A 26,975-nucleotide genomic window follows, 5' to 3' on the forward strand; every position below is an offset into this window, starting at 1 on the left:
TTTCAGTCAAGTTTCAACCTGAAAGCATAGAAAGATGCATAAACTTGAAGTTACAGGTGGATTTCAATGAGTTTTCATCAAAATACAGGAGTTCTGCATGAAGTGTTCATTTTGGCCTTCTCTCGCTGAGAAAACACTATTTGTGACCTGTGACATAAAAATGCCATAACTTTTGTTCAAAGTGAGTTTTCAGTCAAATTTCAACCTGAAAGCATAGAAAGATGCATAAACTTGAAGTTACAGCTTGATTTCAGTGAGTTTTCATCAAAATACAGGAGTTCTGCATGAAGTGTTCATTATGGCCTTCTCTCGCTGAGAAAACGCTATTTGTGACCTGTGACACAAAACAGCCATAACTTTTGTTCAAAGTGAGTTTTCAGTCACGTTTCAACCTGAAAGCATAGAAAGATGCATAAACTTGAAGTTACAGCTTGATTTCAGTGAGTTTTCATCAAAATACAGGAGTTCTGCATGAAGTGTTCATTTTGGCCTTCTCTCGCTGAGAAAACGCTATTTGTGACCTGTGACACAAAAATGCCATAACTTTTGTTGAAAGTGATTTTTAAGTCAAGTTTCAACCTGAAAGCATAGAAAGATGCATAAACTTGAAGTTACAGGTGGATTTCAGTGAGTTTTCATCAAAATACAGGAGTTCTGCATGAAGTGTTTATTTTGGCCTTCTCTCGCTGAGAAAACACTTTTTGTGACATGTGACACAAAAATGCCATAACTTTTGTTCAAAGTGAGTTTTCAGTCAAGTTTCAACATGAAAGCATAGAAAGATGCATAAACTTGAAGTTACAGGTGGATTTCAGTGAGTTTTCATCAAAATACAGGAGTTCTGCATGAAGTGTTCATTTTGGCCTTCTCTCGCTGAGAAAACACAATTTGTGACCTGTGACACAAAACAGCCATAACTTTTGTTCAAAGTGAGTTTTCAGTCAAGTTTCAACCTGAAAGCATAGAAAGATGCATAAACTTGAAGTTACAGGTGGATTTCAGTGAGTTTTCATCAAAATACAGGAGTTCTGCATGAAGTGTTCATTTTGGCCTTCTCTCGCTGAGAAAACACTATTTGTGACCTGTGACAAAAAAATGCCATAACTTTTGTTGAAAGTGAGTTTTCCGTCAAGTTTCAACCTGAAAGCATAGAAAGATGCATAAACATGAAGTTACAGCTTGATTTCAGTGAGTTTTCATCAAAATACAGGAGTTCTGCATGAAGTGTTCATTTTGGCCTTCTCTTGCTGAGAAAACGATATTTGTGACATGTGACACAAAAATGACATAACTTTTGTTCAAAGTGAGTTTTCAGTCAAGTTTCAACCTGAAAGCATAGAAAGATGCATAAAATTGAAGTTACAGCTTTATTTCAGTGAGTTTTCATCAAAATACAGGAGCTCTGCATGAAGTGTTCATTTTGGCCTTCTCCCGCTGAGAAACCGCTATTTGTGACCTGTGACACAAAAAAGCCATAACTTTTGTTCAAAGTGAGTTTTCAGTCAAGTTTCAACCTGAAAGCATAAAAAGATGCATAAACTTGAAGTTACAGCTTGATTTCAGTGAGTTTTCATCAAAATACAGGAGTTCTGCATGAAGTGTTCATTTTGGCCTTCTCTCGCTGAGAAAACACTATTTGTGACCTGTGACACAAAAATGCCATAACTTTTGTTCAAAGTGATTTTTCAGTCAAATTTCAACCTGAAAGCATAGAAAGATGCATAAACTTGAAGTTACAGGTTGATTTCAGTGAGTTTTCATCAAAATACGGGAGTTCTGCATGAAGTGTTCATTTTGGCCTTCTCTCGCTGAGAAAACGCTATTTGTGACTTGTGACACAAAAAAGCCATAACTTTTGTTGAAAATGAGTTTTCCGTCAATTTTCAACCTGAAAGCATAGAAAGATGCATAAACTTGAAGTTAAAGGTGGATTTAAGTGAGTTTTCATCAAAATACAGGAGTTCTGCATGAAGTGTTCATTTTGGCCTTCTCTCGCTGAGAAAACACTATTTGTGACCTGTGACACAAAACAGCCATAACTTTTGTTGAAAGTGAGTTTTCAGTCAAGTTTCTACCTGAAAGCATAAAAGATGCATAAACTTGAAGTTATAGCTTGATTTCAGTGAGTTTTCCTCAAAATACAGGAATTCTGCATGAAGTGTTCATTTTGGCCTTCTCTCGCTGAGAAAACACAATTTGTGACCTGTGACACAAAACAGCCATAACTTTTGTTCAAAGTGAGTTTTCAGTCAAGTTTCAACCTGAAAGCATAGAAAGATGCATAAACTTGAAGTTACAGGTGGATTTCAGTGAGTTTTCATCAAAATACAGGAGTTATGCATGAAGTGTTCATTTTGGCCTTCTCTCGCTGAGAAAACACTATTTGTGACCTGTGACAAAAAAATGCCATAACTTTTGTTGAAAGTGAGTTTTCCGTCAAGTTTCAACCTGAAAGCATAGAAAGATGCATAAACATGAAGTTACAGCTTGATTTCAGTGAGTTTTCATCAAAATACAGGAGTTCTGCATGAAGTGTTCATTTTGGCCTTCTCTTGCTGAGAAAACGATATTTGTGACATGTGACACAAAAATGACATAACTTTTGTTCAAAGTGAGTTTTCAGTCAAGTTTCAACCTGAAAGCATAGAAAGATGCATAAAATTGAAGTTACAGCTTGATTTCAGTGAGTTTTCATCAAAATACAGGAGTTCTGCATGAAGTGTTCATTTTGGCCTTCTCTCGCTGAGAAAACGCTATTTGTGACCTGTGACACAAAAATGCCATAACTTTTGTTCAAAGTGAGTTTTCAGTCACGTTTCAACCTGAAAGCATAGAAAGATGCATAAACTTGAAGTTACAGGTGGATTTCAATGAATTTTCATCAAAATACAGGAGTTATGCATGAAGTGTTCATTTTGGCCTTCTCTCGCTGAGAAAACGATATTTGTGACCTGTGACACAAAAATGACATAACTTTTTTTCAAAGTGAGTTTTCAGTCAAGTTTCAACCTGAAAGCATAGAAAGATGCATAAACTTGAAGTTATAGGTGGATTTCAGTGAGTTTTCATCAAAATACAAGAGTTATACATGAAGTGTTCATTTTGGCCTTCTCTCGCTGAGAAAACGCTATTTGTGACCTGTGACACAAAAATGCCATAACTTTTGTTCAAAGTGAGTTTTCAGTCAAGTTTCAACCTGAAAGCATAGAAAGATGCATAAACTTGAAGTTACAGGTGGATTTCAATGAGTTTTCATCAAAATACAGGAGTTCTGCATGAAGTGTTCATTTTGGCCTTCTCTCGCTGAGAAAACACTATTTGTGACCTGTGACATAAAAATGCCATAACTTTTGTTCAAAGTGAGTTTTCAGTCAAATTTCAACCTGAAAGCATAGAAAGATGCATAAACTTGAAGTTACAGCTTGATTTCAGTGAGTTTTCATCAAAATACAGGAGTTCTGCATGAAGTGTTCATTATGGCCTTCTCTCGCTGAGAAAACGCTATTTGTGACCTGTGACACAAAACAGCCATAACTTTTGTTCAAAGTGAGTTTTCAGTCACGTTTCAACCTGAAAGCATAGAAAGATGCATAAACTTGAAGTTACAGCTTGATTTCAGTGAGTTTTCATCAAAATACAGGAGTTCTGCATGAAGTGTTCATTTTGGCCTTCTCTTGCTGAGAAAACGATATTTGTGACATGTGACACAAAAATGACATAACTTTTGTTCAAAGTGAGTTTTCAGTCAAGTTTCAACCTGAAAGCATAGAAAGATGCATAAAATTGAAGTTACAGCTTGATTTCAGTGAGTTTTCATCAAAATACAGGAGTTCTGCATGAAGTGTTCATTTTGGCCTTCTCTTGCTGAGAAAACGATATTTGTGACATGTGACACAAAAATGACATAACTTTTGTTCAAAGTGAGTTTTCAGTCAAGTTTCAACCTGAAAGCATAGAAAGATGCATAAAATTGAAGTTACAGCTTTATTTCAGTGAGTTTTCATCAAAATACAGGAGCTCTGCATGAAGTGTTCATTTTGGCCTTCTCCCGCTGAGAAACCGCTATTTGTGACCTGTGACACAAAAAAGCCATAACTTTTGTTCAAAGTGAGTTTTCAGTCAAGTTTCAACCTGAAAGCATAAAAAGATGCATAAACTTGAAGTTACAGCTTGATTTCAGTGAGTTTTCATCAAAATACAGGAGTTCTGCATGAAGTGTTCATTTTGGCCTTCTCTCGCTGAGAAAACACTATTTGTGACCTGTGACACAAAAATGCCATAACTTTTGTTCAAAGTGATTTTTCAGTCAAATTTCAACCTGAAAGCATAGAAAGATGCATAAACTTGAAGTTACAGGTTGATTTCAGTGAGTTTTCATCAAAATACGGGAGTTCTGCATGAAGTGTTCATTTTGGCCTTCTCTCGCTGAGAAAACGCTATTTGTGACTTGTGACACAAAAAAGCCATAACTTTTGTTGAAAATGAGTTTTCCGTCAATTTTCAACCTGAAAGCATAGAAAGATGCATAAACTTGAAGTTAAAGGTGGATTTAAGTGAGTTTTCATCAAAATACAGGAGTTCTGCATGAAGTGTTCATTTTGGCCTTCTCTCGCTGAGAAAACACTATTTGTGACCTGTGACACAAAACAGCCATAACTTTTGTTGAAAGTGAGTTTTCAGTCAAGTTTCTACCTGAAAGCATAAAAGATGCATAAACTTGAAGTTATAGCTTGATTTCAGTGAGTTTTCCTCAAAATACAGGAATTCTGCATGAAGTGTTCATTTTGGCCTTCTCTCGCTGAGAAAACACAATTTGTGACCTGTGACACAAAACAGCCATAACTTTTGTTCAAAGTGAGTTTTCAGTCAAGTTTCAACCTGAAAGCATAGAAAGATGCATAAACTTGAAGTTACAGGTGGATTTCAGTGAGTTTTCATCAAAATACAGGAGTTATGCATGAAGTGTTCATTTTGGCCTTCTCTCGCTGAGAAAACACTATTTGTGACCTGTGACAAAAAAATGCCATAACTTTTGTTGAAAGTGAGTTTTCCGTCAAGTTTCAACCTGAAAGCATAGAAAGATGCATAAACATGAAGTTACAGCTTGATTTCAGTGAGTTTTCATCAAAATACAGGAGTTCTGCATGAAGTGTTCATTTTGGCCTTCTCTTGCTGAGAAAACGATATTTGTGACTTGTGACACAAAAATGACATAACTTTTGTTCAAAGTGAGTTTTCAGTCAAGTTTCAACCTGAAAGCATAGAAAGATGCATAAAATTGAAGTTACAGCTTGATTTCAGTGAGTTTTCATCAAAATACAGGAGTTCTGCATGAAGTGTTCATTTTGGCCTTCTCTCGCTGAGAAAACGCTATTTGTGACCTGTGACACAAAAATGCCATAACTTTTGTTCAAAGTGAGTTTTCAGTCACGTTTCAACCTGAAAGCATAGAAAGATGCATAAACTTGAAGTTACAGGTGGATTTCAATGAATTTTCATCAAAATACAGGAGTTATGCATGAAGTGTTCATTTTGGCCTTCTCTCGCTGAGAAAACGATATTTGTGACCTGTGACACAAAAATGACATAACTTTTTTTCAAAGTGAGTTTTCAGTCAAGTTTCAACCTGAAAGCATAGAAAGATGCATAAACTTGAAGTTATAGGTGGATTTCAGTGAGTTTTCATCAAAATACAAGAGTTATACATGAAGTGTTCATTTTGGCCTTCTCTCGCTGAGAAAACGCTATTTGTGACCTGTGACACAAAAATGCCATAACTTTTGTTCAAAGTGAGTTTTCAGTCAAGTTTCAACCTGAAAGCATAGAAAGATGCATAAACTTGAAGTTACAGGTGGATTTCAATGAGTTTTCATCAAAATACAGGAGTTCTGCATGAAGTGTTCATTTTGGCCTTCTCTCGCTGAGAAAACACTATTTGTGACCTGTGACATAAAAATGCCATAACTTTTGTTCAAAGTGAGTTTTCAGTCAAATTTCAACCTGAAAGCATAGAAAGATGCATAAACTTGAAGTTACAGCTTGATTTCAGTGAGTTTTCATCAAAATACAGGAGTTCTGCATGAAGTGTTCATTATGGCCTTCTCTCGCTGAGAAAACGCTATTTGTGACCTGTGACACAAAACAGCCATAACTTTTGTTCAAAGTGAGTTTTCAGTCACGTTTCAACCTGAAAGCATAGAAAGATGCATAAACTTGAAGTTACAGCTTGATTTCAGTGAGTTTTCATCAAAATACAGGAGTTCTGCATGAAGTGTTCATTTTGGCCTTCTCTCGCTGAGAAAACGCTATTTGTGACCTGTGACACAAAAATGCCATAACTTTTGTTGAAAGTGATTTTTAAGTCAAGTTTCAACCTGAAAGCATAGAAAGATGCATAAACTTGAAGTTACAGGTGGATTTCAGTGAGTTTTCATCAAAATACAGGAGTTCTGCATGAAGTGTTCATTTTGGCCTTCTCTCGCTGAGAAAACACTTTTTGTGACATGTGACACAAAAATGCCATAACTTTTGTTCAAAGTGAGTTTTCAGTCAAGTTTCAACCTGAAAGCATAGAAAGATGCATAAACTTGAAGTTACAGGTGGATTTCAGTGAGTTTTCATCAAAATACAGGAGTTCTGCATGAAGTGTTCATTTTGGCCTTCTCTCGCTGAGAAAACACTTTTTGTGACCTGTGACGCAAAAATGCCATAACTTTTGTTCAAAGTGAGTTTTCAGTCAAGTTTCAACCTGAAAGCATAGAAAGATGCATAAACTTGAAGTAACAGGTGGATTTCAGTGAGTTTTCATCAAAATACAAGAGTTATGCATTAAGTGTTCATTTTGGCCTTCTCTCGCTGAGAAAACGCTATTTGTGACCTGTGACACAAAAATGCCATAACTTTTGTTCAAAGTGAGTTTTCAGTCACGTTTCAACCTGAAAGCATAGAAAGATGCATAAACTTGAAGTTACAGGTGGATTTCAATGAGTTTTCATCAAAAACAGGAGTTATGCATGAAGTGTTCATTTTGGCCTTCTCTCGCTGAGAAAACACTATTTGTGACCTGTGACACAAAAATGCCATAACTTTTGTTCAAAGTGAGTTTTCAGTCAAGTTTCAACCTGAAAGCATAGAAAGATGCATAAACTTGAAGTTACAGGTGGATTTCAGTGAGTTTTCATCAAAATACAAGAGTTATGCATGAAGTTTTCATTTTGGCCTTCTCTCGCTGAGAAAACGCTATTTGTGACCTGTGACACAAAAATGCCATAACTTTTGTTAAAAGTGAGTTTTCAGTCAAGTTTCAACCTGAAAGCATAGAAAGATGCATAAACTTGAAGTTACAGCTTGATTTCAGTGAGTTTTCATCAAAATAGAGGAGTTCTGCATGAAGTGTTCATTTTGGCCTTCTCTCGCTGAGAAAACACTATTTGTGACCTGTGACACAAAAATGCCATAACTTTTGTTGAAAGTGAGTTTTCAGTCAAGTTTCAACCTGAAAGCATAGAAAGATGCAGAAACTTGAAGTTACAGCTTGATTTCAGTGAGTTTTCATCAAAATACAGGAGTTCTGCATGAAGTGTTCATTTTGGCCTTCTCTTGCTGAGAAAACACTATTTGTGACCTGTGATACAAAAATGCCATAACTTTTGTTCAAAGTGATTTTTAAGTCAAGTTTCAACCTGAAAGCATAGAAAGATGCATAAACTTGAAGTTACAGGTGGATTTCAGTGAGTTTTCATCAAAATACAGGAGTTCTGCATGAAGTGTTCATTTTGGCCTTCTCTCGCTGAGAAAACACTTTTTGTGACCTGTGACACAAAACAGCCATAACTTTTGTTCAAAGTGAGTTTTCAGTCAAGTTTCAACCTGAAAGCATAGAAAGATGCATAAACTTGAAGTTACAGGTGGATTTCAGTGAGTTTTCATCAAAATACAAGAGTTATGCATGAAGTGTTCATTTTGGCCTTCTCTCGCTGAGAAAACGCTATTTGTGACCTGTGACACAAAAATGCCATAACTTTTGTTCAAAGTGAGTTTTCAGTCACGTTTCAACCTGAAAGCATAGAAAGATGCATAAACTTGAAGTTACAGGTGGATTTCAATGAGTTTTCATCAAAATACAGGAGTTATGCATGAAGTGTTCATTTTGGCCTTCTCTCGCTGAGAAAACACTATTTGTGACCTGTGACACAAAAATGCCATAAGTTTTTTTCAAAGTGAGTTTTCAGTCAAGTTTCAACCTGAAAGCATAGAAAGATGCATAAACTTGAAGTTACAGGTGGATTTCAGTGAGTTTTCATCAAAATACAAGAGTTATGCATGAAGTGTTCATTTTGGCCTTCTCTCGCTGAGAAAACGCTATTTGTGACCTGTGACACAAAAATGCCATAACTTTTGTTCAAAGTGAGTTTTCAGTCAAGTTTCAACCTGAAAGCATAGAAAGATTCATAAACTTGAAGTTACAGGTGGATTTCAATGAGTTTTCATCAAAATAGAGGAGTTCTGCATGAAGTGTTCATTTTGGCCTTCTCTCGCTGAGAAAACACTATTTGTGACCTGTGACATAAAAATGCCATAACTTTTGTTCAAAGTGAGTTTTCAGTCAAGTTTCAACCTGAAAGCATAGAAAGATGCATAAACTTGAAGTTACAGCTTGATTCCAGTGAGTTTTCATCAAAATACAGGAGTTCTGCATGAAGTGTTCATTTTGGCCTTCTCTCGCTGAGAAAACGCTATTTGTGACCTGTGACACAAAAATGCCATAACTTTTGTTCAAAGTGAGTTTTCAGTCAAGTTTCAACCTGAAAGCATAGAAAGATGCATAAACTTGAAGTTACAGGTGGATTTCAGTGAGTTTTCATCAAAATACAGGAGTTCTGCATGAAGTGTTCATTTTGGCCTTCTCTCGCTGAGAAAACACTATTTGTGACCTGTGACACAAAACAGCCATAACTTTTGTTCAAAGTGAGTTTTCAGTCAAGTTTCAACCTGAAAGCATAGAAAGATGCATAAACTTGAAGTTACAGGTGGATTTCAGTGAGTTTTCATCAAAATACAAGAGTTATGCATGAAGTGTTCATTTTGGCCTTCTCTCGCTGAGAAAACGCTATTTGTGACCTGTGACACAAAAATGCCATAACTTTTGTTCAAAGTGAGTTTTCAGTCACGTTTCAACCTGAAAGCATAGAAAGATGCATAAACTTGAAGTTACAGGTGGATTTCAATGAGTTTTCATCAAAATACAGGAGTTATGCATGAAGTGTTCATTTTGGCCTTCTCTCGCTGAGAAAACACTATTTGTGACCTGTGACACAAAAATGCCATAAGTTTTTTTCAAAGTGAGTTTTCAGTCAAGTTTCAACCTGAAAGCATAGAAAGATGCATAAACTTGAAGTTACAGGTGGATTTCAGTGAGTTTTCATCAAAATACAAGAGTTATGCATGAAGTGTTCATTTTGGCCTTCTCTCGCTGAGAAAACGCTATTTGTGACCTGTGACACAAAAATGCCATAACTTTTGTTCAAAGTGAGTTTTCAGTCAAGTTTCAACCTGAAAGCATAGAAAGATTCATAAACTTGAAGTTACAGGTGGATTTCAATGAGTTTTCATCAAAATAGAGGAGTTCTGCATGAAGTGTTCATTTTGGCCTTCTCTCGCTGAGAAAACACTATTTGTGACCTGTGACATAAAAATGCCATAACTTTTGTTCAAAGTGAGTTTTCAGTCAAGTTTCAACCTGAAAGCATAGAAAGATGCATAAACTTGAAGTTACAGCTTGATTCCAGTGAGTTTTCATCAAAATACAGGAGTTCTGCATGAAGTGTTCATTTTGGCCTTCTCTCGCTGAGAAAACGCTATTTGTGACCTGTGACACAAAAATGCCATAACTTTTGTTCAAAGTGAGTTTTCAGTCAAGTTTCAACCTGAAAGCATAGAAAGATGCATAAACTTGAAGTTACAGGTGGATTTCAGTGAGTTTTCATCAAAATACAGGAGTTCTGCATGAAGTGTTCATTTTGGCCTTCTCTCGCTGAGAAAACACTATTTGTGACCTGTGACACAAAACAGCCATAACTTTTGTTCAAAGTGAGTTTTCAGTCACGTTTCAACCTGAAAGCATAGAAAGATGCATAAAATTGAAGTTACAGCTTGATTTCAGTGAGTTTTCATCAAAATACAGGAGTTCTGCATGAAGTGTTCATTTTGGCCTTCTCTCGCTGAGAAAACGCTATTTGTGACCTGTGACACAAAAATGCCATAACTTTTGTTGAAAGTGAGTTTTCAGTCAAGTTTCAACCTGAAAGCATAGAAAGATGCATAAACTTTAAGTTACAGCTTGATTTCAGTGAGTTTTCATCAAAATACAGGAGTTCTGCATGAAGTGTTCATTTTGGCCTTCTCTCGCTGAGAAAACACTATTTGTGACCTGTGATACAAAAATGCCATAACTTTTGTTCAAAGTGATTTTTAAGTCAAGTTTCAACCTGAAAGCATAGAAAGATGCATAAACTTGAAGTTACAGGTGGATTTCAGTGAGTTTTCATCAAAATACAGGAGTTCTGCATGAAGTGTTCATTTTGGCCTTCTCTCGCTGAGAAAACACTTTTTGTGACCTGTGACACAAAAATGCCATAACTTTTGTTAAAAGTGAGTTTTCAGTCAAGTTTCAACCTGAAAGCATAGAAAGATGCATAAACTTGAAGTTACAGCTTGATTTCAGTGAGTTTTCATCAAAATAGAGGAGTTCTGCATGAAGTGTTCATTTTGGCCTTCTCTCGCTGAGAAAACACTATTTGTGACCTGTGACACAAAAATGCCATAACTTTTGTTGAAAGTGAGTTTTCAGTCAAGTTTCAACCTGAAAGCATAGAAAGATGCATAAACTTGAAGTTACAGCTTGATTTCAGTGAGTTTTCATCAAAATACAGGAGTTCTGCATGAAGTGTTCATTTTGGCCTTCTCTCGCTGAGAAAACACTATTTGTGACCTGTGATACAAAAATGCCATAACTTTTGTTCAAAGTGATTTTTAAGTCAAGTTTCAACCTGAAAGCATAGAAAGATGCATAAACTTGAAGTTACAGGTGGATTTCAGTGAGTTTTCATCAAAATACAGGAGTTCTGCATGAAGTGTTCATTTTGGCCTTCTCTCGCTGAGAAAACACTTTTTGTGACCTGTGACACAAAACAGCCATAACTTTTGTTCAAAGTGAGTTTTCAGTCAAGTTTCAACCTGAAAGCATAGAAAGATGCATAAACTTGAAGTTACAGGTGGATTTCAGTGAGTTTTCATCAAAATACAAGAGTTAAGCATTAAGTGTTCATTTTGGCCTTCTCTCGCTGAGAAAACGCTATTTGTGACCTGTGACACAAAAATGCCATAACTTTTGTTCAAAGTGAGTTTTCAGTCACGTTTCAACCTGAAAGCATAGAAAGATGCATAAACTTGAAGTTACAGGTGGATTTCAATGAGTTTTCATCAAAATACAGGAGTTATACATGAAGTGTTCATTTTGGCCTTCTCTCGCTGAGAAAACACTATTTGTGACCTGTGACACAAAAATGCCATAACTTTTGTTCAAAGTGAGTTTTCAGTCAAGTTTCAAACTGAAAGCATAGAAAGATGCATAAACTTGAAGTTACAGGTGGATTTCAGTGAGTTTTCATCAAAATACAAGAGTTCTGCATGAAGTGTTCATTTTGGCCTTCTCTCGCTGAGAAAACGCTATTTGTGACCTGTGACACAAAAATGCCATAACTTTTGTTCAAAGTGAGTTTTCAGTCAAGTTTCAACCTGAAAGCATAGAAAGATTCATAAACTTGAAGTTACAGGTGGATTTCAATGAGTTTTCATCAAAATAGAGGAATTCTGCATGAAGTGTTCATTTTGGCCTTCTCTCGCTGAGAAAACACTATTTGTGACCTGTGACATAAAAATGCCATAACTTTTGTTCAAAGTGAGTTTTCAGTCAAGTTTCAACCTGAAAGCATAGAAAGATGCATAAACTTGAAGTTACAGCTTGATTCCAGTGAGTTTTCATCAAAATACAGGAGTTCTGCATGAAGTGTTCATTTTGGCCTTCTCTCGCTGAGAAAACGCTATTTGTGACCTGTGACACAAAAATGCCATAACTTTTGTTCAAAGTGAGTTTTCAGTCAAGTTTCAACCTGAAAGCATAGAAAGATGCATAAACTTGAAGTTACAGGTGGATTTCAGTGAGTTTTCATCAAAATACAGGAGTTCTGCATGAAGTGTTCATTTTGGCCTTCTCTCGCTGAGAAAACACTATTTGTGACCTGTGACACAAAACAGCCATAACTTTTTTTGAAAGTGAGTTTTCAGTCAAGTTTCAACCTGAAAGCATAGAAAGATGCATAAATTTGAAGTTACAGGTGGATGTCAGTGAGTTTTCATCAAAATACAGGAGTTCTGCATGAAGTGTTCATTTTGGCCTTCTCTCGCTGAGAAAACGCTTTTTGTGACCTGTGACACAAAAATGCCATAACTTTTGTTGAAAGTGAGTTTTCAGTCAAGTTTCAACCTGAAAGCATAGAAAAATGCATAAACTTGAAGTTACAGGTGGATTTCAGTGAGTTTTCATCAAAATACAGGAGTTCTGCATGAAGTGTTCATTTTGGCCTTCTCTCGCTGAGAAAACGCTATTTGTGACCTGTGACACAAAAATGCCATAACTTTTGTTCAAAGTGAGTTTTCAGTCAACTTTCAACCTGAAAGCATAGAAAGATGCAAAAACTTGAAGTTACAGGTGGATTTCAATGAGTTTTCATCAAAATAGAGGAGTTCTGCATGAAGTGTTCATTTTGGCCTTCTCTCGCTGAGAAAACACTATTTGTGACCTGTTACATAAAAATGCCATAACTTTTGTTCAAAGTGAGTTTTCAGTCAAGTTTCAACCTGAAAGCATAGAAAGATGCATAAACTTGAAGTTACAGCTTGATTCCAGTGAGTTTTCATCAAAATACAGGATTTCTGCATGAAGTGTTCATTTTTGCCTTCTCTCGCTGAGAAAACACTATTTGTGACCTGTGACACAAAAATGCCATAACTTTTGTTCAAAGTGAGTTTTCAGTCAAGTTTCAACCTGAAAGCATAGAAAGATGCATAAACTTGAAGTTACAGGTGGATTTCAGTGAGTTTTCATCAAAATACAGGAGTTATGCATGAAGTGTTCATTTTGGCCTTCTCTCGCTGAGAAAACACTATTTGTGACCTGTGACACAAAACAGCCATAACTTTTTTTGAAAGTGAGTTTTCAGTCAAGTTTCAAACTGAAAGCATAGAAAGATGCATAAACTTGAAGTTACAGGTGGATTTCAGTGAGTTTTCATCAAAATACAGGAGTTATGCATGAAGTGTTCATTTTGGCCTTCTCTCGCTAAGAAAACGCTATTTGTGACCTGTGACACAAAACAGCCATAACTTTTGTTGAAAGTGAGTTTTCAGTCAAGTTTCAACCTGAAAGCATAGAAAGATGCATAAACTTGAATTCACAGCTTGATTTCAGTGAGTTTTCATCAAAATACAAGAGTTCTGCATGAAGTGTTCATTTTGGCCTTCTCTCGCTGAGAAAACGCTATTTGTGACCTGTGACACAAAACAGCCATAATTTTTGTTGAAAGTGAGTTTTCAGTCAAGTTTCAACCTGAAAGCATAGAAAGATGCATAAACTTGAAGTTACAGGTGGATTTCAGTGAGTTTTCATCAAAATACAGGAGTTCTGCATGAAGTGTTCATTTTGGCCTTCTCTCGCTGAGAAAACACTTTTTGTGACCTGTGACACAAAAATGCCATAACTTTTGTTCAAAGTGAGTTTTCAGTCAAGTTTCAACCTGAAAGCATAGAAAGATGCATAAACTTGAAGTTACAGGGGGATTTCAGTGAGTTTTCATCAAAATACAAGAGTTATGCATGAAGTGTTCATTTTGGCCTTCTCTCGCTGAGAAAACGCTATTTGTGACCTGTGACACAAAAATGCCATAACTTTTGTTGAAAGTGAGTTTTCAGTCAAGTTTCAACCTGAAAGCATAGAAAGATGCATAAACTTGAAGTTACAGCTTGATTTCAGTGAGTTTTCATCAAAATACAGGAGTTCTGCATGAAGTGTTCATTTTGGCCTTCTCTTGCTGAGAAAACGATATTTGTGACATGTGACACAAAAATGCCATAACTTTTGTTCAAAGTGATTTTTAAGTCAAGTTTCAACCTGAAAGCATAGAAAGATGCATAAACTTGAAGTTACAGGTGGATTTCAGTGAGTTTTCATCAAAATACAAGAATTATGCATGAAGTGTTCATTTTGGCCTTCTCTCGCTGAGAAAACGCTATTTGTGACCTGTGACACAAAAATGCCATAACTTTTGTTCAAAGTGAGTTTTCAGTCAAGTTTCAACCTGAAAGCATAGAAAGATGCATAAACTTGAAGTTACAGGTGGATTTCAATGAGTTTTCATCAAAATACAGGAGTTCTGCATGAAGTGTTCATTTTGGCCTTCTCTCGCTGAGAAAACACTATTTGTGACCTGTGACATAAAAATGCCATAACTTTTGTTCAAAGTGAGTTTTCAGTCAAGTTTCAACCTGAAAGCATAGAAAGATGCATAAACTTGAAGTTACAGGTGGATTTCAGTGAGTTTTCATCAAAATACAGGAGTTCTGCATGAAGTGTTCATTTTGGCCTTCTCTCGCTGAGAAAACGCTATTTGTGACCTGTGACACAAAAATGCCATAACTTTTGTTCAAAGTGAGTTTTCAGTCACGTTTCAACCTGAAAGCATAGAAAGATGCATAAAATTGAAGTTACAGCTTGATTTCAGTGAGTTTTCATCAAAATACAGGAGTTCTGCATGAAGTGTTCATTTTGGCCTTTTCTCGCTGAGAAAACGCTATTTGTGACCTGTGACACAAAAATGCCATAACTTTTTTGAAAGTGAGTTTTCAGTCAAGTTTCAACCTGAAAGCATAGAAAGATGCATAAACTTGAAGTTACAGCTTGATTTCAGTGAGTTTTCATCAAAATACAGGAGTTCTGCATGAAGTGTTCATTTTGGCCTTCTCTCGCTGAGAAAACACTATTTGTGACCTGTGATACAAAAATGCCATAACTTTTGTTCAAAGTGATTTTTAAGTCAAGTTTCAACCTGAAAGCATAGAAAGATGCATAAACTTGAAGTTACAGGTGGATTTCAGTGAGTTTTCATCAAAATACAGGAGTTCTGCATGAAGTGTTCATTTTGGCCTTCTCTCGCTGAGAAAACACTTTTTGTGACCTGTGACACAAAAATGCCATAACTTTTGTTAAAAGTGAGTTTTCAGTCACGTTTCAACCTGAAAGCATAGAAAGATGCATAAACTTGAAGTTACAGGTGGATTTCAATGAGTTTTCATCAAAATACAGGAGTTATGCATGAAGTGTTCATTTTGGCCTTCTCTCGCTGAGAAAACACTATTTGTGACCTGTGACACAAAAATGCCATAACTTTTGTTCAAAGTGAGTTTTCAGTCAAGTTTCAACCTGAAAGCATAGAAAGATGCATAAACTTGAAGTTACAGGTGGATTTCAGTGAGTTTTCATCAAAATACAAGAGTTATGCATGAAGTGTTCATTTTGGCCTTCTCTCGTTGAGAAAACACTATTTGTGACCTGTGATACAAAAATGCCATAACGTTTGTTCAAAGTGAGTTTTCAGTCAAGTTTCAACCTGAAAGCATAGAAAGATGCATAAACTTGAAGTTACAGGTGGATTTCAGTGAGTTTTCATCAAAATACAGGAGTTCTGCATGAAGTGTTCATTTTGGCCTTCTCTCGCTCAGAAAACACTATTTGTGACCTGTGACATAAAAATGCCATAACTTTTTTTCAAAGTGAGTTTTCAGTCAAGTTTCAACCTGAAAGCATAGAAAGATGCATAAACTTGAAGTTACAGGTGGATTTCAGTGAGTTTTCATCAAAATACAGGAGTTCTGCATGAAGTGTTCATTTTGGCCTTCTCTCGCTGAGAAAACACTTTTTGTGACCTGTGACACAAAAATGCCATAACTTTTGTTGAAAGTGAGTTTTCAGTCAAGTTTCAACCTGAAAGCATAGAAAGATGCATAAACTTGAAGTTACAGGTGGATTTCAGTGAGTTTTCATCAAAATACAAGAGTTCTGCATGAAGTGTTCATTTTGGCCTTCTCTCGTTGAGAAAACACTATTTGTGACCTGTGATACAAAAATGCCATAACGTTTGTTCAAAGTGAGTTTTCAGTCAAGTTTCAACCTGAAAGCATAGAAAGATGCATAAACTTGAAGTTACAGGTGGATTTCAGTGAGTTTTCATCAAAATACATGAGTTCTGCATGAAGTGTTCATTTTGGCCTTCTCTCGCTGAGAAAACGCTATTTGTGACCTGTGACACAAAAATGCCATAACTTTTGTTCAAAGTGAGTTTTCAGTCAAGTTTCAACCTGAAAGCATAGAAAGATGCATAAACTTGAAGTTACAGGTGGATTTCAATGAGTTTTCATCAAAATACAGGAGTTCTGCATGAAGTGTTCATTTTGGCCTTCTCTCGCTGAGAAAACACTATTTGTGACCTGTGACATAAAAATGCCATAACTTTTGTTCAAAGTGAGTTTTCAGTCAAGTTTCAACCTGAAAGCATAGAAAGATGCATAAACTTGAAGTTACAGGTGGATTTCAGTGAGTTTTCATCAAAATACAGGAGTTCTGCATGAAGTGTTCATTTTGGCCTTCTCTCGCTGAGAAAACACTATTTGTGACCTGTGACACAAAAATGCCATAACTTTTGTTCAACGTGAGTTTTCAGTCAAGTTTCAACCTGAAAGCATAGAAAGATGCATAAACTTGAAGTTACAGGTGGATTTCAGTGAGTTTTCATCAAAATACAGGAGTTCTGCATGAAGTGTTCATTTTGGCCTTCTCTCGCTCAGAAAACACTATTTGTGACCTGTGACATAAAAATGCCATAACTTTTTTCAAAGTGAGTTTTCAGTCAAGTTTCAACCTGAAAGCATAGAAAGATGCATAAACTTGAAGTTACAGGTGGATTTCAGTGAGTTTTCATCAAAATACAGGAGTTCTGCATGAAGTGTTCATTTTGGCCTTCTCTCGCTGAGAAAACACTTTTTGTGACCTGTGACACAAAAATGCCATAACTTTTGTTCAAAGTGAGTTTTCAGTCACGTTTCAACCTGAAAGCACAGAAAGATGCATAAACTTGAAGTTACAGGTGGATTTCAATGAGTTTTCATCAAAATACAGGAGTTCTGCATGAAGTGTTCATTTTGGCCTTCTCTCGCTGAGAAAACACTATTTGTGACCTGTGACATAAAAATGCCATAACTTTTGTTCAAAGTGAGTTTTCAGTCAAGTTTCAACCTGAAAGCATAGAAAGATGCATAAACTTGAAGTTACAGGTGGATTTCAGTGAGTTTTCATCAAAATACAGGAGTTCTGCATGAAGTGTTCATTTTGGCCTTCTCTCGCTGAGAAAACACTATTTGTGACCTGTGACACAAAAATGCCATAACTTTTGTTCAAAGTGAGTTTTCAGTCAAGTTTCAACCTGAAAGCATAGAAAGATGCATAAACTTGAAGTTACAGGTGGATTTCAGTGAGTTTTCATCAAAATACAGGAGTTCTGCATGAAGTGTTCATTTTGGCCTTCTCTCGCTGAGAAAACACTATTTGTGACCTGTGACACAAAACAGCCATAACTTTTCTTAAAAGTGAGTTTTCAGTCAAGTTTCAACCTGAAAGCATAGAAAGATGCATAAACTTGAAGTTACAGGTGGATTTCAGTGAGTTTTCATCAAAATACAGGAGTTCTGCATGAAGTGTTCATTTTGGCCTTCTCTTGCTGAGAAAACGCTATTTGTGACCTGTGACACAAAACAGCCATAACTTTTGTTGAAAGTGAGTTTTCAGTCAAGTTTCAACCTGAAAGCATAGAAAAATGCATAAACTTGAAGTTACAGGTGGATTTCAGTGAGTTTTCATCAAAATACAGGAGTTCTGCATGAAGTGTTCATTTTGGCCTTCTCTCACTGAGAAAACGCTATTTGTGACCTGTGACACAGAACAGCCATAACTTTTGTTGAAAGTGAGTTTTCAGTCAAGTTTCCACCTGAAAGCATAGAAAGATGCATAAACTTGAATTCACAGCTTGATTTCAGTGAGTTTTCATCAAAATACAGGAGTTATGCATGAAGTGTTCATTTTGGCCTTCTCTCGCTGAGAAAACGCTATTTGTGACCTGTGACACAAAACAGCCATAACTTTTGTTGAAAGTTAGTTTTCAGTCAAGTTTCAACCTGAAAGCATAGAAAGATGCATAAAATTGAAGTTACAGCTTGATTTCAGTGAGTTTTCATCAAAATACAGGAGTTCTGCATGAAGTGTTCATTTTGGCCTTCTCTCGCTGAGAAAACGCTATTTGTGACCTGTGAAACAAAAATGCCATAACTTTTGTTCAAAGTGAGTTTTCAGTCAAGTTTCAACCTGAAAGCATAGAAAGATGCATAAACTTGAAGTTACAGGTGGATTTCAGTGAGTTTTCATCAAAATACAAGAGTTATGCATGAAGTGTTCATTTTGGCCTTCTCTCGCTGAGAAAACGCTGTTTGTGACCTGTGACACAAAACAGCCATAACTTTTGTTCAAAGTGAGTTTTCAGTCAAGTTTCAACCTGAAAGCATAGAAAGATGCATAAACTTGAATTCACAGCTTGATTTCAGTGAGTTTTCATCAAAATACAGGAGTTCTGCATGAAGTGTTCATTTTGGCCTTCTCTCGTTGAGAAAACACTATTTGTGACCTGTGATACAAAAATGCCATAACGTTTGTTCAAAGTGAGTTTTCAGTCAAGTTTCAACCTGAAAGCATAGAAAGATGCATAAACTTGAAGTTACAGGTGGATTTCAGTGAGTTTTCATCAAAATACAGGAGTTCCGCATGAAGTGTTCATTTTGGCCTTCTCTCGCTCAGAAAACACTTTTTGTGACCTGTGACATAAAAATGCCATAACTTTGGTTCAAAGTGAGTTTTCAGTCAAGTTTCAACCTGAAAGCATAGAAAGATGCATGAACTTGAAGTTACAGGTGGATTTCAGTGAGTTTTCATCAAAATACAGGAGTTCTGCATGAAGTGTTCATTTTGGCCTTCTCTCGCTGAGAAAACACTTTTTGTGACCTGTGACACAAAAATGCCATAACTTTTGTTCAAAGTGAGTTTTCAGTCAAGTTTCAACCTGAAAGCATAGAAAGATGCATAAACTTGAAGTTACAGGTGGATTTCAGTGAGTTTTCATCAAAATACAAGAGTTATGCATGAAGTGTTCATTTTGGCCTTCTCTCGCTGAGAAAACGCTATTTGTGACCTGTGACACAAAAATGCCATAACTTTTGTTCAAAGTGAGTTTTCAGTCACGTTTCAACCTGAAAGCATAGAAAGATGCATAAACTTGAAGTTACAGGTGGATTTCAATGAGTTTTCATCAAAATACAGGAGTTCTGCATGAAGTGTTCATTTTGGCCTTCTCTCGCTGAGAAAACACTATTTGTGACCTGTGATACAAAAATGCCATAACTTTTGTTCAAAGTGAGTTTTAAGTCAAGTTTCAACCTGAAAGCATAGAAAGATGCATAAACTTGAAGTTACAGCTTGATTTCAGTGAGTTTTCATCAAAAGACAGGAGTTATGCATGAAGTGTTCATTTTGGCCTTCTCTCGCTGAGAAAACGCTATTTGTGACCTGTGACACAAAAGAGCCATAACTATTCTTGAAAGTGAGTTTTCAGTCAAGTTTCAACCTGAAAGCATAGAAAGATGCATAAACTTGAAGTTACAGGTGGATTTCAGTGAGTTTTCATCAAAATACAAGAGTTATGCATGAAGTGTTCATTTTGGCCTTCTCTCGCTGAGAAAACGCTATTTGTGACCTGTGACACAAAACAGCCATAACTTTTGTTGAAAGTGAGTTTTCAGTCAAGTTTCAACCTGAAAGCATAGAAAGATGCATAAACTTGAATTCACAGCTTGATTTCAGTGAGTTTTCATCAAAATACAGGAGTTCTGCATGAAGTGTTCATTTTGGCCTTCTCTCGTTGAGAAAACACTATTTGTAACCTGTGATACAAAAATGCCATAACGTTTGTTGAAAGTGAGTTTTCAGTCAAGTTTCAACCTGAAAGCATAGAAAGATGCATAAACTTGAAGTTACAGGTGGATTTCAGTGAGTTTTCATCAAAATACAGGAGTTCTGCATGAAGTGTTCATTTTGGCCTTCTCTCGCTCAGAAAACACTATTTGTGACCTGTGACATAAAAATGCCATAACTTTTTTTCAAAGTGAGTTTTCAGTCAAGTTTCAATCTGAAAGCATAGAAAGATGCATAAACTTGAAGTTACAGCTTGATTTCAATGAGTTTTCATCAAAAGACAGGAGTTCTGCATGAAGTGTTCATTTTGGCCTTCTCTCGCTGAGAAAACGCTATTTGTGACCTGTGACACAAAACAGCCATAACTTTTGTTGAAAGTGAGTTTTCAGTCAAGTTTCAACCTGAAAGCATAGAAAGATGCATAAACTTGAAGTTACAGCTTGATTTCAGTGAGTTTTCATCAAAATACAGGAGTTCTGCATGAAGTGTTCATTTTGGCCTTCTCTCGCTGAGAAAACACTATTTGTGACCTGTGATACAAAAATGCCATAACTTTTGTTCAAAGTGATTTTTAAGTCAAGTTTCAACCTGAAAGCATAGAAAGATGCATAAACTTGAAGTTACAGCTTGATTTCAGTGAGTTTTCATCAAAATAAAGGAGTTCTGCATGAAGTGTTCATTTTGGCCTTCTCTCGCTAAGAAAACACTCTTTGTGACCTGTGACACAAAAATGCCATAACTTTTGTTCAAAGTGAGTTTTCAGTCACGTTTCAAACTGAAAGCATAGAAAGATGCATAAACTTGAAGTTACAGGTGGATTTCAATGAGTTTTCATCAAAATACAGGAGTTCTGCATGAAGTGTTCATTTTGGCCTTCTCTCGCTGAGAAAACACTATTTGTGACCTGTGATACAAAAATGCCATAACTTTTGTTGAAAGTGAGTTTTCAGTCAAGTTTCAACCTGAAAGCATAGAAAGATGTATAAACTTGAAGTTACAGCTTGATTTCAGTGAGTTTTCATCAAAATATAGGAGTTCTGCATGAAGTGTTCATTTTGGCCTTCTCTCGCTGAGAAAACACTATTTGTGACCTGTGATACAAAAATGCCATAACTTTTGTTCAAAGTGAGTTTTAAGTCAAGTTTCAACCTGAAAGCATAGAAAGATGCATAAACTTGAAGTTACAGCTTGATTTCAGTGAGTTTTCATCAAAATACAGGAGTTCTGCATGAAGTGTTCATTTTGGCCTTCTCTCGCTGAGAAAACGCTATTTGTGACCTGTGACACAAAACAGCCATAACTTTTGTTGAAAGTGAGTTTTCAGTCAAGTTTCAACCTGAAAGCATAGAAAGATGCACAAACTTGAAGTTACAGCTTGATTTCAGTGAGTTTTCATCAAAATACAAGAGTTATGCATGAAGTGTTCATTTTGGCCTTCTCTCGCTGAGAAAACGCTATTTGTGACCTGTGACACAAAACAGCCATAACTTTTGTTGAAAGTGAGTTTTCAGTCAAGTTTCAACCTGAAAGCATAGAAAGATGCATAAACTTGAATTCACAGTTTGATTTCAGTGAGTTTTCATCAAAATACAGGAGTTCTGCATAAAGTGTTCATTTTGGCCTTCTCTTGCTGAGAAAACACTATTTGTGACCTGTGATACAAAAATGCCATAACGTTTGTTCAAAGTGAGTTTTCAGTCAAGTTTCAACCTGAAAGCATAGAAAGATGCATAAACTTGAAGTTACAGGTGGATTTCAGTGAGTTTTCATCAAAATACAGGAGTTATGCATGAAGTGTTCATTTTGGCCTTCTCTCGCTGAGAAAACGCTATTTGTGACCTGTGACACAAAAATGCCATAACTTTGGTTCAAAGTGAGTTTTCAGTCACGTTTCAACCTGAAAGCACAGAAAGATGCATAAACTTGAAGTTACAGGTGGATTTCAATGAGTTTTCATCAAAATACAGGAGTTCTGCATGAAGTGTTCATTTTGGCCTTCTCTCGCTGAGAAAACACTATTTGTGACCTGTGACATAAAAATGCCATAACTTTTGTTCAAAGTGAGTTTTCAGTCAAGTTTCAACCTGAAAGCATAGAAAGATGCATAAACTTGAAGTTACAGGTGGATTTCAGTGAGTTTTCATCAAAATACAGGAGTTCTGCATGAAGTGTTCATTTTGGCCTTCTCTCGCTGAGAAAACACTATTTGTGACCTGTGACACAAAAATGCCATAACTTTTGTTCAAAGTGAGTTTTCAGTCAAGTTTCAACCTGAAAGCATAGAAAGATGTATAAACTTGAAGTTACAGGTGGATTTCAGTGAGTTTTCATCAAAATACAGGAGTTATGCATGAAGTGTTCATTTTGGCCTTCTCTCGCTGAGAAAACACTATTTGTGACCTGTGAAACAAAAATGCCATAACTTTTGTTCAAAGTGAGTTTTAAGTCAAGTTTCAACCTGAAAGCATAGAAAGATGCATAAACTTGAAGTTACAGGTGGATTTCAGTGAGTTTTCATCAAAATACAAGAGTTATGCATGAAGTGTTCATTTTGGCCTTCTCTCGCTGAGAAAACGCTATTTGTGACCTGTGACACAAAACAGCCATAACTTTTGTTGAAAGTGAGTTTTCAGTCAAGTTTCAACCTGAAAGCATAGAAAGATGCATAAACTTGAATTCACAGTTTGATTTCAGTGAGTTTTCATCAAAATACAGGAGTTCTGCATGAAGTGTTCATTTTGGCCTTCTCTCGCTGAGAAAACACTATTTGTGACCTGTGATACAAAAATGCCATAACTTTTGTTGAAAGTGAGTTTTCAGTCAAGTTTCAACCTGAAAGCATAGAAAGATGCATAAACTTGAAGTTACAGCTTGATTTCAGTGAGTTTTCATCAAAATATAGGAGTTCTGCATGAAGTGTTCATTTTGGCCTTCTCTCGCTGAGAAAACACTATTTGTGACCTGTGATACAAAAATGCCATAACTTTTGTTCAAAGTGAGTTTTAAGTCAAGTTTCAACCTGAAAGCATAGAAAGATGCATAAACTTGAAGTTACAGCTTGATTTCAGTGAGTTTTCATCAAAATACAGGAGTTCTGCATGAAGTGTTCATTTTGGCCTTCTCTCGCTGAGAAAACGCTATTTGTGACCTGTGACATAAAAATGCCATAACTTTTGTTGAAAGTGAGTTTTCAGTCAAGTTTCAACCTGAAAGCATAGAAAGATGCATAAACTTGAAGTTACAGGTGGATTTCAGTGAGTTTTCATCAAAATACTGGAGTTCTGCATGAAGTGTTCATTTTGGCCTTCTCTCGCTCAGAAAACACTATTTGTGACCTGTGACATAAAAATGCCATAACTTTTTTCAAAGTGAGTTTTCAGTCAAGTTTCAACCTGAAAGCATAGAAAGATGCATAAACTTGAAGTTACAGGTGGATTTCAGTGAGTTTTCATCAAAATACAAGAGTTATGCATGAAGTGTTCATTTTGGCCTTCTCTCGCTGAGAAAACGCTATTTGTGACCTGTGACACAAAAATGCCATAACTTTGGTTCAAAGTGAGTTTTCAGTCACGTTTCAACCTGAAAGCACAGAAAGATGCATAAACTTGAAGTTACAGGTGGATTTCAGTGAGTTTTCATCAAAATACAAGAGTTATGCATGAAGTGTTCATTTTGGCCTTCTCTCGCTGAGAAAACGCTATTTGTGACCTGTGACACAAAAATGCCATAACTTTTGTTGAAAGTGAGTTTTCAGTCACGTTTCAACCTGAAAGCACAGAAAGATGCATAAACTTGAAGTTACAGGTGGATTTCAATGAGTTTTCATCAAAATACAGGAGTTCTGCATGAAGTGTTCATTTTGGCCTTCTCTCACTGAGAAAACACTATTTGTGACCTGTGACATAAAAATGCCATAACTTTTGTTCAAAGTGAGTTTTCAGTCAAGTTTCAACCTGAAAGCATAGAAAGATGCATAAACTTGAAGTTACAGGTGGATTTCAATGAGTTTTCATCAAAATACAGGAGTTCTGCATGAAGTGTTCATTTTGGCCTTCTCTCGCTGAGAAAACACTATTTGTGACCTGTGACACAAAAATGCCATAACTTTTGTTCAAAGTGAGTTTTCAGTCAAGTTTCAACCTGAAAGCATAGAAAGATGCATAAACTTGAAGTTACAGGTGGATTTCAGTGAGTTTTCATCAAAATACAGGAGTTATGCATGAAGTGTTCATTTTGGCCTTCTCTCGCTGAGAAAACACTATTTGTGACCTGTGAAACAAAAATGCCATAACTTTTGTTCAAAGTGAGTTTTCAGTCAAGTTTCAACCTGAAAGCATAGAAAGATGCATAAACTTGAAGTTACAGGTGGATTTCAGTGAGTTTTCATCAAAATACAAGAGTTATGCATGAAGTGTTCATTTTGGCCTTCTCTCGCTGAGAAAACGCTATTTGTGACCTGTGACACAAAACAGCCATAACTTTTGTTGAAAGTGAGTTTTCAGTCAAGTTTCAACCTGAAAGCATAGAAAGATGCATAAACTTGAATTCACAGTTTGATTTCAGTGAGTTTTCATCAAAATACAGGAGTTCTGCATGAAGTGTTCATTTTGGCCTTCTCTCGCTGAGAAAACACTATTTGTGACCTGTGATACAAAAATGCCATAACGTTTGTTCAAAGTGAGTTTTCAGTCAAGTTTCAACCTGAAAGCATAGAAAGATGCATAAACTTGAAGTTACAGGTGGATTTCAGTGAGTTTTCATCAAAATACAGGAGTTCTGCATGAAGTGTTCATTTTGGCCTTCTCTCGCTCAGAAAACACTATTTGTGACCTGTGACATAAAAATGCCATAACTTTTTTCAAAGTGAGTTTTCAGTCACGTTTCAACCTGAAAGCATAGAAAGATGCATAAACTTGAAGTTACAGGTGGATTTCAGTGAGTTTTCATCAAAATACAGGAGTTCTGCATGAAGTGTTCATTTTGGCCTTCTCTCGCTGAGAAAACACTTTTTGTGACCTGTGACACAAAAATGCCATAACTTTTGTTCAAAGTGAGTTTTCAGTCAAGTTTCAACCTGAAAGCATAGAAAGATGCATAAACTTGAAGTTACAGGTGGATTTCAGTGAGTTTTCATCAAAATACAAGAGTTATGCATGAAGTATTCATTTTGGCCTTCTCTCGCTGAGAAAACGCTATTTGTGACCTGTGACACAAAGATGCCATAACTTTTGTTCAAAGTGAGTTTTCAGTCACGTTTCAACCTGAAAGCACAGAAAGATTCATAAACTTGAAGTTACAGGTGGATTTCAATGAGTTTTCATCAAAATACAGGAGTTCTGCATGAAGTGTTCATTTTGGCCTTCTCTCGCTGAGAAAACACTATTTGTGACCTGTGACATAAAAATGCCATAACTTTTGTTCAAAGTGAGTTTTCAGTCAAGTTTCAACCTGAACGCATAGAAAGATGCATAAACTTGAAGTTACAGGTGGATTTCAGTGAGTTTTCATCAAAATACAGGAGTTCTGCATGAAGTGTTCATTTTGGCCTTCTCTCGCTGAGAAAACACTATTTGTGACCTGTGACACAAAAATGCCATAACTTTTGTTCAAAGTGAGTTTTCAGTCAAGTTTCAACCTGAAAGCATAGAAAGATGCATAAACTTGAAGTTACAGGTGGATTTCAGTGAGTTTTCATCAAAATACAGGAGTTCTGCATGAAGTGTTCATTTTGGCCTTCTCTTGCTGAGAAAACGCTATTTGTGACCTGTGACACAAAACAGCCATAACTTTTGTTGAAAGTGAGTTTTCAGTCAAGTTTCAACCTGAAAGCATAGAAAAATGCATAAACTTGAAGTTACAGGTGGATTTCAGTGAGTTTTCATCAAAATACAGGAGTTCTGCATGAAGTGTTCATTTTGGCCTTCTCTCGCTGAGAAAACGCTATTTGTGACCTGTGACACAGAACAGCCATAACTTTTGTTGAAAGTGAGTTTTCAGTCAAGTTTCCACCTGAAAGCATAGAAAGATGCATAAACTTGAATTCACAGCTTGATTTCAGTGAGTTTTCATCAAAATAGAGGAGTTCTGCATGAAGTGTTCATTTTGGCCTTCTCTCGCTGAGAAAACGCTATTTGTGACCTGTGACACAAAACAGCCATAACTTTTTTTGAAAGTGAGTTTTCAGTCAAGTTTCAACCTGAAAGCATAGAAAGATGCATAAACTTGAATTCACAGCTTGATTTCAGTGAGTTTTCATCAAAATACAGGAGTTCTGCATGAAGTGTTCATTTTGGCCTTCTCTCGTTGAGAAAACACTATTTGTGACCTGTGATACAAAAATGCCATAACGTTTGTTGAAAGTGAGTTTTCAGTCAAGTTTCAACCTGAAAGCATAGAAAGATGCATAAACTTGAAGTTACAGGTGGATTTCAGTGAGTTTTCATCAAAATACAGGAGTTCTGCATGAAGTGTTCATTTTGGCCTTCTCTCGCTCAGAAAACACTATTTGTGACCTGTGACATAAAAATGCCATAACTTTTTTTCAAAGTGAGTTTTCAGTTAAGTTTCAACCTGAAAGCATAGAAAGATGCATAAACTTGAAGTTACAGGTGGATTTCAGTGAGTTTTCATCAAAATACAGGAGTTCTGCATGAAGTGTTCATTTTGGCCTTCTCTCGCTGAGAAAACACTTTTTGTGACCTGTGACACAAAAATGCCATAACTTTTGTTCAAAGTGAGTTTTCAGTCACGTTTCAACCTGAAAGCATAGAAAGATGCATAAACTTGAAGTTAC

The sequence above is a fragment of the Aulostomus chinensis genome, chromosome 19, assembly GCF_037954235.1.
Source record: "Aulostomus chinensis isolate RoL2024-O1b breed Wild chromosome 19, RoL_Achi_v1.0, whole genome shotgun sequence".
NCBI lineage: Eukaryota > Metazoa > Chordata > Actinopteri > Syngnathiformes > Aulostomidae > Aulostomus > Aulostomus chinensis.